The 17,556-nt window shown below is 39.1% G+C and overlaps 1 pseudogene; it reads left to right on the forward strand.

Moving 5' to 3' along the window:
• The window catches only part of LOC141426295 (neuroligin-1-like), a 232,649-nt pseudogene that overhangs the window by 172,871 nt on the left and 42,222 nt on the right, over positions 1-17,556 (forward strand).

A 17,556-nucleotide genomic window follows, 5' to 3' on the forward strand; every position in this document is an offset into this window, starting at 1 on the left:
TATATCATAAATGGAATTAGGACGTCGGACGCAGGTACGGCCGTATCTTGCTAAGATCCCCCTATCAGAAAACGACTGAATCTACATGAAAATGTGTCGGGTTCTATAAGAGTTGAAGTCGAAATGTCATTGTATTTTTTTTTAACAGAAATAGGCAAACCCCGGCTCGCACCTCTGAGTTTTTCGAAATGTTCAGCGGAATTACATTTTGAAATTTACCACGAGCTTTGCGGTGAAGGAAAACATCGTGAGGAAACCTGCACAAACCTGCGAAGCAATTCAATGGTGCGTGTGAAGTTCCCAATCCGCACTGGGCCCGCGTGGGAACTATGGCCCAAGCCCTCTTGTTCTGAGAGGAGGCCTGTGCCCAGCAGTGGGACGTATATAGGCTGGGGTGATGAGGCTTCTATTTGCCTACAATCACGCCTCCTATACCACGAAGTGCAAAACTCGAACTTCGTATGTTGCCGTCCCGCTGACGCTTATGTCATTTAATACGCGAGTGAAAGGGACGGTGCGATATAAACTTCGATTTGCGAGTTTCGTAGTAGCCCTCGTGGACTAAGATAGAGCACGCTTGCAAAATAAATACCCTTTCATATTAAATATATTGACCCGGATAACTCACGTGAGTGCGCGTGTTGCAGCAGCCGCTGAGTCGCGTTGCTCCGAAGACGAAGGGCTACGGATTAGCCCGAAACATGTCGAGCTAAACTCGATTTAAGACGTGAGTTATCCGGGTCAATATATTTAATGTGAGTGAGTCTCACGGTAGTTTCATGTTCAAAATACCCTTTGACCTTAAATGTGCTGTTTGAAAATATTAAGTTTTTCTTATAGATACTTAACATGACTCATGTTACATGAGTACGAAGTTTGAAACAAACTAAACAAAAGTCTGAGAATTATGACACAGGAAAATCTAAGATGTGTGACATAAAAGGGACACTTGTCTCTTGAATTCCAGAACATTACTTGGTCATTGCAATTTTAAAAGACTCAAATAAAAGTAAAAAAAAAGTCGGACCCCTTCAAAATTGTGCCCGGCTCAAAACTACGGTTGAGTAATTTTCGTGTCACTATCACAAAAAGAAGTGGGTGAAACTTAAGTTTAAGATTACGTTAATGAGAGATAATTTATCTGTGGAACGCGAGTACATAATGGGCATAGGTCACATATTACCTAAAGCTAATATAAGCATAGGTACGCAATCCCAAAAACAAAAAGTGTGTAAGCAACACAGAATCAACCCATCTATCAAAAGGTCATAAGGCGTGAACAAAGCAAAAAAAGCAAAGATCACGTCAGCCCAAACTGTGCTGTTATCCGCCATGTTTGTTTCCATTCATACATCTGTCAATCGGAACGTAGAAACCGAGGAGCAGATTAAAGGCAGTGTTGCGGAACGGGCCCATCATAGGTTGAAATATCGAATGCTCCCGAGAAGTAACGATCACCAATAAAAATATATTTGTTGCTGAATTGATAACTTTGTGTATTGAATGTGAGTTTGGTCAAATATTTGGCGAAATGTTGGCAAATCTTCGGATTGGCATTGAGTTCTATTTTGGCGAAAGTTGTGCGTTGTATCGTATCGTGCGTGTTTCCTGATAAATAAAAAAATATTGTAGATCGTACTGGTAAGGTGCATTAGAAAATAGCTATTTTAGCCGATGCTTATAGCCGCCCGAGTAGCAAGCGAGGGTTGAAGTTACATCGAAGCAAAAAGAGCTTTGAGAACGGTTGTCCACGTTGATTTTTACTTTGATTGCCAGGAAATTGAACATTTTCGGTATATGCATTTTATTTCTATAACTTAGATTGTTCATGACTGTTATGCATGTCACGAAGATTTTTATTTCATACAATATAGTATAAAAAATCGTTTTATACCCTTAGCATAGATACTAATTTTAAGACCATGACGTTGATATGAATTCTGGAGAAGTGACTAAGACTAACCCCCTGCTTCACCATCCATTATTAAATGCTGACGGAATGAATGGATGCCGTCTCTGTTTGTCGGTTTCGAAAGACGGAGACGGGCAATCATATTTTATCGATCAAATAAATTAACCCAATGTGGTGAAACAGCCCCTAACCAACAGTTAATTAAGGCTAGAGTAACGTTAAAGTAACGTACAGTCAGAATAGTGTTCCTTTGTTTTTCATCAGCACACAAATTCAAAAATGTATTCGTAATCGAAAGGATTGTTACAAATTCGGAAGTTCATCCTACTTAATATATAAATGTTGAAAGTTTGTGAGTGAGTGAGTAGTTCTTACTTTTTCACGCTTAAACGGCTGGACGGATTGGATGAAATTTGCGGAAATAGTTTATAACCTGGATTAAAACATAGGAACTTTTTATCCCGATATTCCCCACGGGATAGGGATAAAATCTCGAAATAACAACCGCTAGGCTTAGAGTCATGAAAATTTGGATTTTAGGTAGTTTGGACGTCTGGAATAAAACAGAGGTGACTTTTGACCCGATGTTTCCCCACGGGATACCTAGATAAAATCTTGAAATAAACAACCGCTAGCTTAGAGCCATGAAATTTAGTGTGTGGGTAGCTGAACCTCTGAAAAACACATAGGCTACTATGTATTCCGATATCCCACGGGATAGGATTAAAATCTCGAGAATAATAACCGCTGGGCTTGATCATGAAAATTTGATGTAGGTAACTGAACATCTGAATAACACTTAAGTGACTTTTTGATCCCGATATCCTACGGGATACACTAGGATAAAATCTCGAATAACAACCACTGGCTAGAAGCCATAAATTTTGTATGTTATGTAGCTGGACCCATGAATACACCACATGGCTACTATTTATTTCGAAATTCCCCACGGATAGAAAAATCTCGAAATAATAACCGCTGGGCTTAGATCATGAAAATTTGTGTATGTAGGTAGCCGGACGTCTGGAATAACAACATACGCTTTCCTTTTTATCCCGATATTTCCACCGGGATAGTTTTGAAACTAACGACCCATACATCCGGTTTTATTTCTTATTTTGTAATTTTTTCTTAATTGATACTTACTGTAGTTTTTAAGTATTTATTTGACTTATTTTATTTTAAAAAATATGACTTCTGCCAAGCTTCTTGCGGCGCAATCTTCTTGGCAATGACGTCTTTCGAAAGTGCTGATATTTAAAAAAATTACGGTGTAAAGTGCCCAATTGCGGCCTATTACTGATTAAATGATATAAATTGAATTTGGATAGGGAAAAATTTTGAAGTTTTTAGCACTGGTTTAAGAGTCTTGAATTTTGTACATAATATCACAACACAACCTCAATGAAAGACCACGAATAAATTCCAGAAGGAATAACGTAAAAATCGGAAAATTTCAATTGCAACTACCAGACCGAATAGTTACGCGTGCGAAGCCGCGGGTTTAAAAGCATAGTTACATAAAATATTCACGGTTTAAACGGCTGGAAGAATTTGGATGAATGGGTTTGTAGATAACTGCAACAACAAAGGTTATTATTTTATACTGATGTCCCCGCGAAATCAGTAATATACGGATGCAAAATCGAGAAATCTGAACCGCAACTGCTAAGTCTGAGACATGAAGTTTGCTGGGCGTTTTCCACATGGCGTCAATCAGGACCACTTTGTAATTTAATTATTTTCATACAGGAATCTATTGAAATCCCGGAATTTTAGTTCAACTGTTAAACTTTACTGTTAACCACAAAGCCTTGGGCGACTACAATCTGCCTTCCTAACAGATTGCACCGTTCAAAAATCACAAAGAAAATGAAGCGACTCAAGCCGAGGTGACCTGCTCTCTCATTCGAACGAACTACATAAAAACAATAGCGTATTGTCGCCGCTTCCTTTCCAAGCCATTATTTATTCAATAGCATTATCTCGGCCCTTTTTGTGAACGGAATTATTAATAATATTCGTTGCTTGGTGCCACTTCGTTGAATTAACTTGTGGATGGCTGTTTTCCTGTCGGTGTTATTTGACTTTTCATAATTTGCAGAGGTTATTAGAGTGTTCCTCTTAGCAGCCGTAAATTTGTTTATTTCGATTAGGTAAGCTTCCCCGGCCTAAATATTATGTTTCACTGCTGAAGATTTGTTCCCAGTTGCACAAATCCCATTTCTACAGATGATTTTGTTGATTTGCTAATTTGCGAAGTTGGTAATCTGTTGAAATGACAGTGTGAAAGAAAAATCTCTTCTTGTGAATGTCGTAAAAGGCTATTAAGAGACCTACTGTAAGGGGGCAGCTGCACTGTATGTTACCTGTTATGAAGTCCGGACTATAGTTCTACAATGTGGAAGGCAAGACTACGCACTTTCCCGAAAAAGTCGTCATGCAGGTTCACTGCTGATAATCATCGGGCGACCACGATCTCACTGTCAAGAGTGTAGCGACTTAGACTAGAAGAAAAAAAACTGTAGGCTATGAAACAAGCCTTGTTGGTCAACTCCAGTGGCGTGCATTGGGTCGACTCCAGTGGCGAGCATTGGGTCGACTCCAGTGGCGTGCATTGGGTCAACTCCAGTGGCATATATTGGGTCAACTCCAGTGACGTGCATTGAGACAAGCACAATGTCATAGTGAGAGGGCTTGGGTTTTAGCTTAGACGCGGGCCCACTGTTGAATTTATAACTTCACACGCACCATCGACACGCTTTGCAAGTGACGTCACAGTTTATTCACGATATTTTATCTCGTCGCAAACGTAGAATATAATTATTTAGGTTCCTACGTAGTAAATTTCAAATTTAATTTTGCACACGAATCTCACATCATAAAACTCAAAAGTGCAAGCCTGGGTTCGATGCGTCTGAGAGGCTATAAGACAAACCACTCGGCTACTACAGCAGGCTGTTGGTGTTATAACCTTTTGGTGAAGGAAACAATTGCGAAGAAACAGAAGAAAAAATTCAAAAGCGCGTGTGAAGACTAAACCCTGCAAATATAGGCTTGCACTTGTTAGTGGGACGAATTGTATAGCCCATAGATAATGAAGGTGATACTAATAACGAAAAAATTAACCTTTATATGAGAAATTTCTTCTTTTTAAGGTAGCATTTCGATGCTAGCGACCGCAACCGCGACACGCGACCGCGGCGGGACCGCTAACCCACTGCTCAGTATGAATTAACAATGAAACACTGAAGGATACAAGCGTCCGCGTCGCGCGATTAAGGGTCTCCCCATACTTAGTCGATCAAAAAACGTTTTATATCCATGCAATAAGAGCAAGAAAGACGTCCATCGGCTCGGCCGATGCGCAACGTGTATCGACGGTAAAACGGCGATTTGCCGAAAAACTATTCGCATCTGTACAGTGTCATTACACGTACGCGCAGGCGTTCGTTTTCTTATATCACCGAATACCACCGAAGAGCGCCAATGAGGGTTGAACTGAATAGTTCTGACCACGGCCAAGTGCCTCTCTGATGGGACTGTAGTGCTGGAGACCGCCGTTCAGCGTCAACGACCTCCGAACAGGGCCAACAACGTTCGAATAGAGCCAATGACAACCGAAGAGACAACATAATATTTGTTACTACTAACCAGAGGCCGTATTGTCTAACGTTTCTGATGCTCGCGTTCGCAATCAAATGACAGTTTTTGTACCTATGCGAAGTGTAAGAAACATTAGCCAATACGGCCTGTGTTAAGTCAAATCGGGGACGTTCTGAAGAAAGGTCGGGTCGGGAGTACTCTATACCGACGTGCATGCATGAAAAGTTTGATGAATGTAGAGGAAGCGAGAGTTGTATGCCAGAATCGTAGCAAGTGGATGGATGTAGTCTCTGCCTACCCCGTTGGGAAAGAGGCGTGATTTTATGTATGTATGTATGTTAAGTCAAAAATGAGGTTAAAATTGCCGATCGCCCGTCGCTATCTGATCATACGTTCGGCCGACGTTGAATCAAGGGCAGCACGCAGTACGCGAGAGCTGACCGTTTTATAAAACAGCTGCAGCAAGAGCAGACCGCAGGCAGGCAATTGAATGTCTCAACGGCCGTACGGAGATGATACTGTTGAATGAAGGCTTACAACCGCAGAAGCGGCCAATTGGCTTAATGCGAATAGAGTAGTGTAAAACACCCGGCTTAAGCAGATTCGGCGATGGTAGGTGTTGGGAGACAACTGCTGAACAGGTCGCGCGACCCGGTGGTCTTAAAGATAAAAATACGTACTATAGAAACATAATCCCAACCAACCGTTACATTCAGAATCACAATTGCAGAAAAAATATTTAAAAATCCTCAACAAAATACGTTGTTCAGTCGTCAAGTGAAATTTTCTTTGTTTGAGTCGTCACGAGATGCAAATAAGAATATAATAACGAACACAAAGGAAGAACAGACGGGACGGCGGTGATTTATTTAAGAAAAAGGATTTCTGATATTTTGTTTCGAGCGTATAATTTTAATATTGTGTACGAAACGCTTGTATTAATAATGTTGAAGTACGTGATATTATGTTACGAGATGAGATTACGCTGTATCTGGCCCTAATGAGATTTTATTTTCACATGTACGCTCGCTGTCAGCTTTCGTCAGCATGACTTCAATTGGTACGTGTCTTTCCCAAATTTGTGTTCTAATCAAATTACGACTAGTGACTTTGAGATCTCGTGAGTTTCTGAAAGTAGCTGATAGATCGACGTTTCGGCCGGGCAGCGGTTATGGTCACGTGACGAGTAAACTTAGTTGTTTTATCAGTACCAAATCGAAGGCTATAGCCATGAACCCTAAGGGAACAAACTAGTAAGTAGATCATCTAGTGTTAAAATTTATGTAGGTTTAACGTCTTAAACTTTCGAGATTTTCACTCATAGTCAAAATACCACGCACAGGACTTATCACGCTAACACACACGAGTAATATTTACCTCGACGTTTCGGCAACATTATAGTGGCCGTGGTCACGAGAAGACTGAAGTGTGGGGTGTCAAGTCTGCTTAGCAGCGCGAGTCCTTCGAACTACCCGCACTTGATCACAAATAGTACCGGCACTCGTATCACGAACTACCCGCACTTGGTCTTTTTTATTTGTCACCCCATGATCATTCATCCCGCCGCCGACACCTATTTATAACAGGATTCCACGAAGCTGAAAGCTTATATCCATCGTCCCGGTTAAAATTTTTAAGCTTTTTTATTTCAACTGCTTCACGTACCATTCTTGAGTAAAATTCGGTGGAGAGAATTTTGGGATAAATATTACTTGTTTGTGTTAGCGTGATAAGTCCTGTGCGTGATATTTTGACTTTGTGTAGATTTGTAAGCATAATTTCGTGTCCGGTTATGTTTTGTGTGCCCTATTACTTAAATCAATAATTTACTATTCTACTTTACTCCCATTCTTTTCATTATAAACTTCACGGTAAACCAACTCAAGTTCCACTAAATCTTGTCTTAATCGGGTACCACTTGATTTAATTTGCTGATGTCCATTTTCCTATACATTAGCTTTTTCTATTCATTTGGTTTCTTCGTAGGTATTTTTTAATCTTTTGGCCAAAAAAAATTCTTTACTCATAAAATATTTAGATAACAATTCTGATCGTATCCTGTTAGAATTATTTGTCCTCTGATTATTTAACCATAAAATCACATGACCATTTCTTTTCCTCAAACATTGAGTTTGTTTAACCTACAGAAGTAATAATATGAGTAGGTAATATAATTTTTATCTCTTGCTATTAATGCACAATATGTCGGCGGCCGATCGTAAAATCCACCAGATCACGAATTTCCTAGGCATATCGTGAAATGGCGCTATTTCATGATAATGCCTAAGAGTAGGCCAGGGATATCACGATGTGCCTGAGAAACAATACGGCAGATTGATTGAGCAACGCAAACAGCCATTTTAATCCGCCGTAGGAGGGCAGCACTGTCGCGGCACTTCGTTCGGTAATCAAATTTGTATCATTCCGGTTATAAAGTTTAGAAATAAAATAAATAATTTGTATGTGCTAAACAATGCGAAACAAATAAAGAAAGGCATTAAAAATCGTCTCATACCTTTTGCTAATCAAAACTGTGCAACCATTTAATTGTGAGCAATTACGTAAGAGTTTGAGTGTGGGAATAAAATTAAAAACACATTCTACAAGCCTATTCCTCACGAACCCGTTCGCGTAGAATTCGTTTATCGCTATCCTGCGGAATCTATGCAATTGTATACCACATGCAATGCATTAGTATACCGAATTTCTTCTTAATGCGCTAAACCGCTGAACCGTCTATATTATTATTGTATTCAAATTAATATCATTTATTCAGTAAATAGGCCGCAATAGGCACTTTTACACGTAATTTTTTAAACTACCAGCGCTTTCGTAAAGACCATCATTGCCAAGAAGAATGAGCTGCAAGAAACTTGGCAGAAAGTTTTTTTTTTTAATAAAATAATTACAAATAAAAAAATAAAAAAACGGAAGTATAAAATTATAGAAAAATTGCATGTAATAACACAGGAAAGTATGGGGTCCCTTAGTTACAAAACTAAAACTAAACATGTAACTATATCAACGTTCAGTGGAATGTAGAATCCCTCCATAAATAATTTGATTCTGAAATATACATTTCAGGTCAAGTAACATTAAGCTATACTCGTAATAAGAAGTAGGCCGCAATGGGCTTCATTTACACGTATTTTTTTTATACTACTAGCGCGTTAAAATTACCATCAGTCCGTCATTGCTAAGAAAATGCACCGCATAAAGCTTTAACACAGATTTTTTTCAAAACGAAAATTATATCACTTCTTTGACATTATTTGTTTAAGCTAGCAAAATAAGCTACGCGTAGAAAAAGAAAGTCGTGACTATATATAATATCGTTTCGTTTTTAGCTCGTTTAATATTCATATTACGTTTATTCCCACTATCCTCCTTTCAATACATGATTCTAAGAAATCACCGTGAAAATCAATTTTCCCGTCAAGAGCTTCATAACCCACATTTTCCTGAAACGAGGAAAAATTTGAATTTCCAATTCAAGTGTCCATCTCGAATTAAGGGCGTCCAACGTTGGCGCGAGAAATTATTTTCCACATTTCGGGAAAATAAAGAAATTCTATTCGGAAAACCAGTAATAAGGTTTTGAAACATAAATTGCTTGAATTTGTTTCGACTTTGTCCGCCATCTTTGGCCGAGTTTATTACAAGTTGTATTACCCGAAAATGATAGCACTTCAAAAGCACAATTTGTTAAGTTTATAGCCATTAGTGTTGACCTCGATATCAAAACTAGCTTTTATCTGTGGTTTTGTTTGTGTACACCATGTTGACATCATCATCATTATCATATCAGCCGTAGAAAGTGCACTGTTGGACATAGGCCACGCCATAGACCTCCAGTTGTTTCGGTTGGAAAAAACCCGCGGCTTTTACCTAGTTGTCCGTCCATCTAGTTGGTGGACGTCCATTTGAGAGCTTTTCGGCCTCAACAGCCATCGGCTCTTCGCGCTATAGTGCCTGCCTTTATTCACTTCAAGGATCTAATTCACTTGGCTACGTCGGTGACGTTTGTTCTTTTAGGTATCTCCCCATTTCCGAAATTTAATATTTGTCGCGCATTAGTATAGGACGCGTGGTTAGATACGCACTTAAGCGTTCGGTAAAGCGTTTGACGCACATCTAATCTAACCAATCACAATCCACGCAATCTAATTACCAAACATGCGTTTGCCGCTGCGCTCACCGCGTCAGACATGTTTGGTAATTAAATTATCTGATGCAAATTGATGTGTGTCAAACGCATTGCGATTAACGCAGCGTTTATCGCACACAACAACCGAGCGCTTCAACCAGTGTTTGGTAAGATTTTTTTTTATTCGACTGGATGTCGAACGAGCAAGTGGGTCTCCTGATGGTCAGAGATCACCAACGCCCATAAACATCTGCAATCTGGGTATTGCAGATGCGTCGCCAACCTAGAGGCCTAAGATGGGATACCTCAAGTGCCAGTAATTTCACCGGCTGTCTTACTCTCCACGCCGAAACACAACAGTGCAAGCACTGCTGCTTCACGGCAGGATTAGCGAGCAAGATGGTGGTAGCAATCCGGGCGGACCTTGCACAAGGTCCTACCACCTGCAAAGATAAAACAATATTCTGTGTATATTCTAAGTAATATACATTTCTCTTACTTATCTACAATAAATTGCATCTCATTCCTAAAAGTATTAGAAAAACCATTGACATCTTGTCTTTCAACCTTTGTCATTATCACAAAGCCTTTGACATTCAAAAAGGGATCCTATCATGTGTATCAAAGACTTTAACTTCGGGGTGCACGATTAATTTCGTTTGATGATCGTAATTAGAATAATCGTGAGCGTAAAAGGAACATGCGAAGGTAACGCGTTGAGAGCAGATTTAGACTTAATGAAGAACATAATGACAGGATTTTGGTGTAAAATAAGATGAGGTTGTATTCAAAATTGAATTTTGGCAACACAGTATTCGGATAATCATCTTCATACATAACTACAATAATAACAAATTAATTATTGCGTAACCTATTTTTTTAAATTGTGTTTTAGGTTTGACATTTAGCAAAATCATCATCATCATCATCATCATCATCATCGGCCTATCTTAGTCCACTGCTGGACATAGGCCTCTCCAGTTGCACGCCATTGAGCACGATCCACGGCCAGTCTCATCCAGTTCTTACCAGCTAACCTGCGAAGATCATCTCTCCGCCTAGTCTGAGGGCGTCCTACGCCACGCTTGCCGATTCGCGGTCTCCACTCAAGAACTCGTTTGCCCCAGCGGTTATCAGTTCTTCGACTGATATGGCCGGCCCACTGCCACTTCAGTTTGCTTATCCGGTGAGCTATGTCGATGACTTTAGTTCTGTGTCGGATCTCCTCGTTTCGAATTAGCAAAACAAATCATTTTGTCCTCGTTTAGCAAAATATTCAACTATAATTTTAAACTCGCTAAAAATTTAATTTCAAACTCCCAAATCTTCTTAACCATTCAAATTATTAAGAAACAAAATATTAACTATTCCGTTAACACCAAGTTGGGAACTTTTAAACGAATACACAAACTTGTTTCAATTCACGCTCGAAGCCCACAGGTTGTTTACTGATTCTCAGGCAAGTTTCCAACAACTATCCCTTCCATTTTCACTTACCCTGTGATAAGTTTTGAGGAACTATGTAGCTGTGAGACAGTTTGTCCGACGATCAAAGTCGAGAGGCCTGTGTTTGATGGAAAACTAGTTTCGTTTCATTGTTTTGACTAGGTAACCATTAGAGACATAATTACAGACATTGTAGCACCGAATCAGTAATAGACATTCTAGATACAATGCTTTTTCATAAACAAATGAGTTATATGCCTACGTGTGACAGAATTTATATGAAGCGAAAGTAATTCATAGCGGTCTGTAGTCGAAGAATGACAAATAGATCGCTTTTAAATAATAATCGATTTCTGTCCGTCAAAAGGCTGTAGGTATCTCAAGAATCGTTACTAAATAGTTTATTTATGTTACCGCTATAACAGCAAATACGAATATGTAATAAATAAATAAGCAATACGTGAAAAAGATTGCTAAAGAGCATTCTTCCATAGCACTTTCGACATTTTCTTGTTAAGTACAGTTTTTCACAACTCAAAAACTGTATATAAATAAATAAATATCACAGGACAATTCACACCAATTGACCTAGTCCCAAAGTAAGCTTAGCAAAGCTTGTGTTATGGGTACTAAGCAACGGATAAATGTAATTATATAGATAGATACATACTTAAATACATAGTAAACACCCAAGACCCGAGAACAAACATTCGTTTTTTTCATACAAATATCTGCCCGGACACGGGAATCGAACCCGGGACCTCAAGCTTCGTAGTCAGGTTCTCTAACCACTAGGCAATCTGGTCGTCTATTATTATATTTATTTATTTATTCATTTAATTACAACCATGGTATTATAATCTGATGTTACAATTAGTATTCGATCATGTTGAATGAAACTAATTTTGGTTGACAGTATATAATTAAGTTTTACCTTTCTGATTTTTTTTTCGTATTTTTGAACATACGGTTTGAAAGATAACAAGGAGAGGGGAGGGAACACAATTTTTGCGACTTTCAGAGCAATTATTTACGAAAATATTCACATACAGATAACACGTATGCAGGGTCTAATCCACTATCAGATCAGATCAGATTTAAGGACTGCGCTAAGCCAGGCTAGTTTTCAAAATTGTCCATCTTGACTGGGAAAAGCTGGCGGGAAAATGCACAGATTAGCGCGGACGTGTATTGGAGGGTCACAAGTATTGCGATGAAGCCTGGCTCAAGGTACTTGCTGACAAGAGACAGAAACGACACCAGGCGGTTCTGCACCATCATCCGCAGACTTCTCTTGTCAGGCCTGTGGACGAACATGTCGCTCTCGCATCGGTCTAGTCAGTCACCCAAGACGTTGTGCACAGGCAACACGCCTTCACCTGGAACAGACACGTAGGTATAGGCGCTCTAAGGGATAATATTCCCACGAGATAGAAAAGCAGAAAGCAAGCTCAAGATGGTTAGAGTAATTTCACAAAATGACCTTTCTTTTCGATGGCATTCGGGTATAAATGCTCCCGAACCTATTAAATCTCCGGATTTCACACTTCATGAAACACTTAAATGTAAATGAAAGCACCTATATTATAATATAATCTTCCCAAAACTCCAAACTTGAAAGTTCACGTCGTATGACTAAATATAAAGTTAAAGGAAAGCTTCTGCTCAAAGATCGGTTTCCGCATGGACGAACTTGTAAGGAATATCTAATGAAATATAAAATGAACCTCATTCAACTAATGGAATATACTGGCAGGTTCTCCGTTACTGGGTTCATTATAATATACTTTATCAATCTGTGATTTACTTTATCGGGAACAAAAGTATAATAAATAATAACATACATAACAACACTTTGTAGTCTATTCTCTCTTCCCTATAACAGCACTTGTTTCGTAATGTTCGCATTCAAACATGGCGGATGTAGACAATATCTAATTTTGCTATTTCTGTTTCTTTGACTACTTGAAGTATAATTTTGATAGTGTTTTATGCGGCGATTAACCTAAACAGTGAACAGTGATCACAAAATTCTATATTGCTCTCGTGTCGACCTTTTTTTAATGCGCAAGTTGTCTCCACGTGGTTTCTGGAATTTTACTATCAAGTTGCAAAAACTACAATCACCGTAAAACGTTCCTCTCAAAGAGAGTTTACCTTGATACTGGCGAAATTGTCCTGTTAATAGGACAGAAAAGCCATATCTTAAAAGAGAAGAAGAAGAAGAAGACTTTGAACTGTACCTTGTCAAACCGCAACTATACTTTCAAAACAACTTCTCTAGAACAATCGAACATCTAATTCCCAAGCGCCATCATTTTGAGGGGAGTTCAGTGCTCAGCAGCAGGGCGTATGTAGACCGGACCAGGAAGTGAAATTATATCTAAATTGTAGTGCTTTTACCATGAGCGGTGGCGCGTAGTGTGCGTGTTGCGGCAGCCGCCGGTTCGCGTGCTCCTGAGAGGAAGGGCTACGAAATAGCCCGAAACATGTCGAGCTAAACTCGGTTTAAGACGTGAGTTATCCGTTATAATAACATTTAATATGAGTGAGTCTCACGGTAGTTTCATGTTCAAAATTGCTTTTACCATCTTTATTTTTTCTCAATTTTTTGCATTTTAAATTAAGTACCCAGGCGCTCGATCTCCGCTCGCTCTAAAACTCGGTACCAAGCGTTTTCCCAGAGATAAGACCGAGCTAGATCAATTTATCATCCCCAAAAACCCTTACATATCAAATTTTATTGAAATTGTTGGAGCCATTTCCGAGATACACAAGAATTGCTCTTTTATTTTAAATTAATTATCCGTTCTAACTTCCTACATCGAATGGAAAGTGAGGATTGCAACCACGTTAAAGCAATGCCACAAGCATGTTATAAAAATGCTCACTTCATGCCATGAGGGAAATTTCATTTCCTGCGTACGTCAGGGTCGATGGGGACGTTAATAAAGGTTTTATAAAAGTACTTAATTATATGACTTTGCCATGGCTTCCTGTTTACGACTGCCCGTAATTAAAGCTCATGGTAAATTTCAAATGTATTATGAAACTCTGCTACCATCTTCGGAGCCCTGCCTAAGGGAGCAACTCTAAGTTATTTGTTTTATATTTTATTTTATTTTAAGTGTAGGATAGTTTTACAAGTATGTAAATAGTTTTAAATATAAATAAATATGAACATAGCTGCTAGTGTTTCGGAAAAAAATACTTCATTTTATTTGTTGAATGTTCTTTTAAGGTCGACGGAAATCAAAACTAGCACTTATTGTGGGAGAATTCAGTGAAATCCCAGAATTCCAACAACTACCAGTCGAGTGAACCCACGCGTAAATACTAGTCAATATTACGAAGCATCGCAGAAAAGCAATCACTCAAGTTTAATCCAACTATCCCAAGTAGCTTCCCAACAGGCTGGCATAACTACGTAACTCTGAAAAGATACCTTTTTAAGAACCGATCCTTTCAACGACCCCTTCACACTGACACTGGCCCTCCCACCGCGTGTGTCTGACGTAACGGACTATTTGTCTTTGGCCGCAAAAAGGGATTTTTCGGGGTTACTCGTTTTGCTAGAGAAGCGGTTTGGACGCACCTTTTAGACAGCAGTCGGGGGGAGGGATCAACCAAATTTCTTTACCACTGAGCTTTAATTTTATTTGTATCTACGGCTGTCTGTCTTTTAAATTATTTTCGTATAAGCTTTTTTTGTAACTTGTAACGTTTGTTTGTAAGTTTAAAGGACGTGATTTAAAAATTTGATGTAATGTGAATTCGGTGATAATATTACAATCATTTGGTAGTAACATTCAGTTAGTCCGGCCAGGATTGACTCCACACACTCCACAGAATGAAACTTCAACGGTTAACGTCGTCGACTTGAACATTGTACGGATGTTTTTTTTTTATTCGACTGGATGGAAAACGAGCAAGAGGGTCTCCTGATGGTAAGAGATCACCACCGCCCATAAACATCTGCAACACCAGGGGTATTGCAGATACGTTGCCAACCTAGAGGCCTAAGATGGGATACCTCAAGCGCCAGTAATTTCACCGGCTGTCTTACTCTCCACGAAACACAACAGTGCAAGCACTGCTGCTTCACGGCAGGATTACACGTAGCAGGTAGTAGCAATCCGGGAGGACCTTGCACAAGGTCTTACCACCTGCAAAATCGTATTAATATATATTTTTTTATTCGACTGGATGGCAAACGAGCAAGTGGGTCTATTTATTTATTATTATTAATATGTATTAATATTTCCTTACCTAATTGACGTAGCCAGGCAATAAACTACGTAGCACCTAAATAGGATGGCCGTTGAGCTGAAAAGTTCTCGAATGGTGACCAACACGATGGTCGGTTGATGATTAAAGTCGCGGGTTTACGGTGGATGCAGGCCGCTTACAACCGAAGCACCTGGAGGTATATATTCAAATTCAAATTCAAAACATTGAATTCAGACCATGTCCATAAATATTAGTTAACTCTAGATTTACATTAGGTTATATACAGAGCCTCTGGATTCCATAATGTACTGAATCCCAGTGTTTCCAAAAATGCAAGCAGGAGACTCCAACACCATACTCACACGGCGCATCAAGGACGCTGTTCTGTTTCGTATTATTGACCTAAAACAGTTGGTACGCGCCTCTGCGAGCAAACCCGATGCGCTACAAAAACGTGGTAGCCCCATCTGCATCCTGAAACAAATATAGGGGAGGCCTTGTCTCACAATGGGAGTCTTACGACTGATCATAATGATGATGATGATGAAGACGAACGTAGCTTAATGAACTAATTACATATTTCAATTTAAAACACATCCATGCAAGCTGTATACAACAGCCGTATAGATAAAAGCCAGTAATTAGCAGGCTCATTTCCCGACGCGGCAACTTCTGAATGCTACGCATCAAATGATGGAACCCGGTATAATTAGGCTGTATTCATTTGGAGAGTTTTAATATAAACTCTGATAATTGTGATTACGAAAGAGAAGTCATTATCATTTCGTAGGTACAGGCAAAGAAAGTAAATCATGTACCTATGTGGAATCATTCAGCTGTAGACGTCATGTTGATTTTCCACCATCCTCATCAGCCGGAAGACGTCCACTGCTGAACAAAATCCTCCTCCTTAGAATGCCACAATTGGCCCTTGCTGTTGCCTTTATCGCATTCGGTTTAAAAAAGCTTTCCCGTTTTTTTTTCGACTGGATGAAAAACGAGCATCTGGGTCTCCTGATGGTAAGAGATCACCACCGCCCATAAACATCTGCAACGCCAGGGGTATAGCAAGCAAGATGGTGGTAGCAATCCGGGTGGACCTTGCACAAGGTCCTACCACCTGCAAACACCTGCACCTGTATTCTTGCAAATAAATTATTTATATTTCTATTACTTAACAAAAGTCCTCGCAAGTCAAAAACAGTTTTAACATCATTTCAGCTTACATCACCCAGTTATAACGTATCGCGAAACCTTTACCCGAAGTCCCTTTTAAATAAATCATCCCGAAAAAGTGAGCCAATGTTCGACATGATATAATATTTCAGTAGAATTACGTATTCATCCGTTATAGGCAACCGGCGATTCAACAGATTGTTGACAGACCTGTCAGCTAGCTGGCAAATAAATGGAGCATAGAATTGACTAACGCAGCGCTAATTCCAGAATGGAATACAAAGTTGTCGAACCGGACGATAAATTGGTTGGAATTTTTATTGCTGTCAACAAATAAAGTATTGTATTATTGCAAGTTTTTAATCCCCGACGAAAAAAGAGGGGTGTTATAAGTTTGACCGCTGTGTGTCTGTTCCTTAAACGGGTGAACTGATTTGAATGCGGTTTTTTTATTTAAAAGCAGGGTTTTTAGCGATGATTCTTAGACAGTTTGCTTAATTTGCAAACGGACTCTTTCAAAATAATAAGCAAACAATAAACGTGATTGAATCCTTTCATTCCGTCATTTTGAAAACATGTCTCCAAGAGTTTAAGTAGTATTAGGTCTAAGTATTAGGTGTGTTGTTTTTTTTTTGCTGATGCAGTAATTGTCGCTAAAAAGGGTAAACTATATGCATAAAAGAAGAAGGTAACCGACTGACTGTCAGACTGACAGGCTGTCTGGCATACCCAACCTTTTCCTGCTGTAAATACTTTATGCTGTCATATAATATTCTCCGCACGTTTCCTCGTGACAAAAAAGAAAACATTTTCCTCTCGGCTTTGGGAAATACTAGTAATATAATTTAAGAAAATAAATGTGCAAAATTATGTTCTGACATCTTTCTATAATTAATTATTGTAGAATTATCAATATTGGTCATTGACATGCTAAGTTTATTAAGAATTGGCATTATAGCACCCACAAAACGCCAGTGTTGCCATGAGCCTTAGATCTGAATGCGGGAAAAGCGATTGTCAATTGTCATTTTGTAAAAGA

The sequence above is a fragment of the Choristoneura fumiferana genome, chromosome 3, assembly GCF_025370935.1.
Source record: "Choristoneura fumiferana chromosome 3, NRCan_CFum_1, whole genome shotgun sequence".
Lineage (NCBI taxonomy): Eukaryota > Metazoa > Arthropoda > Insecta > Lepidoptera > Tortricidae > Choristoneura > Choristoneura fumiferana.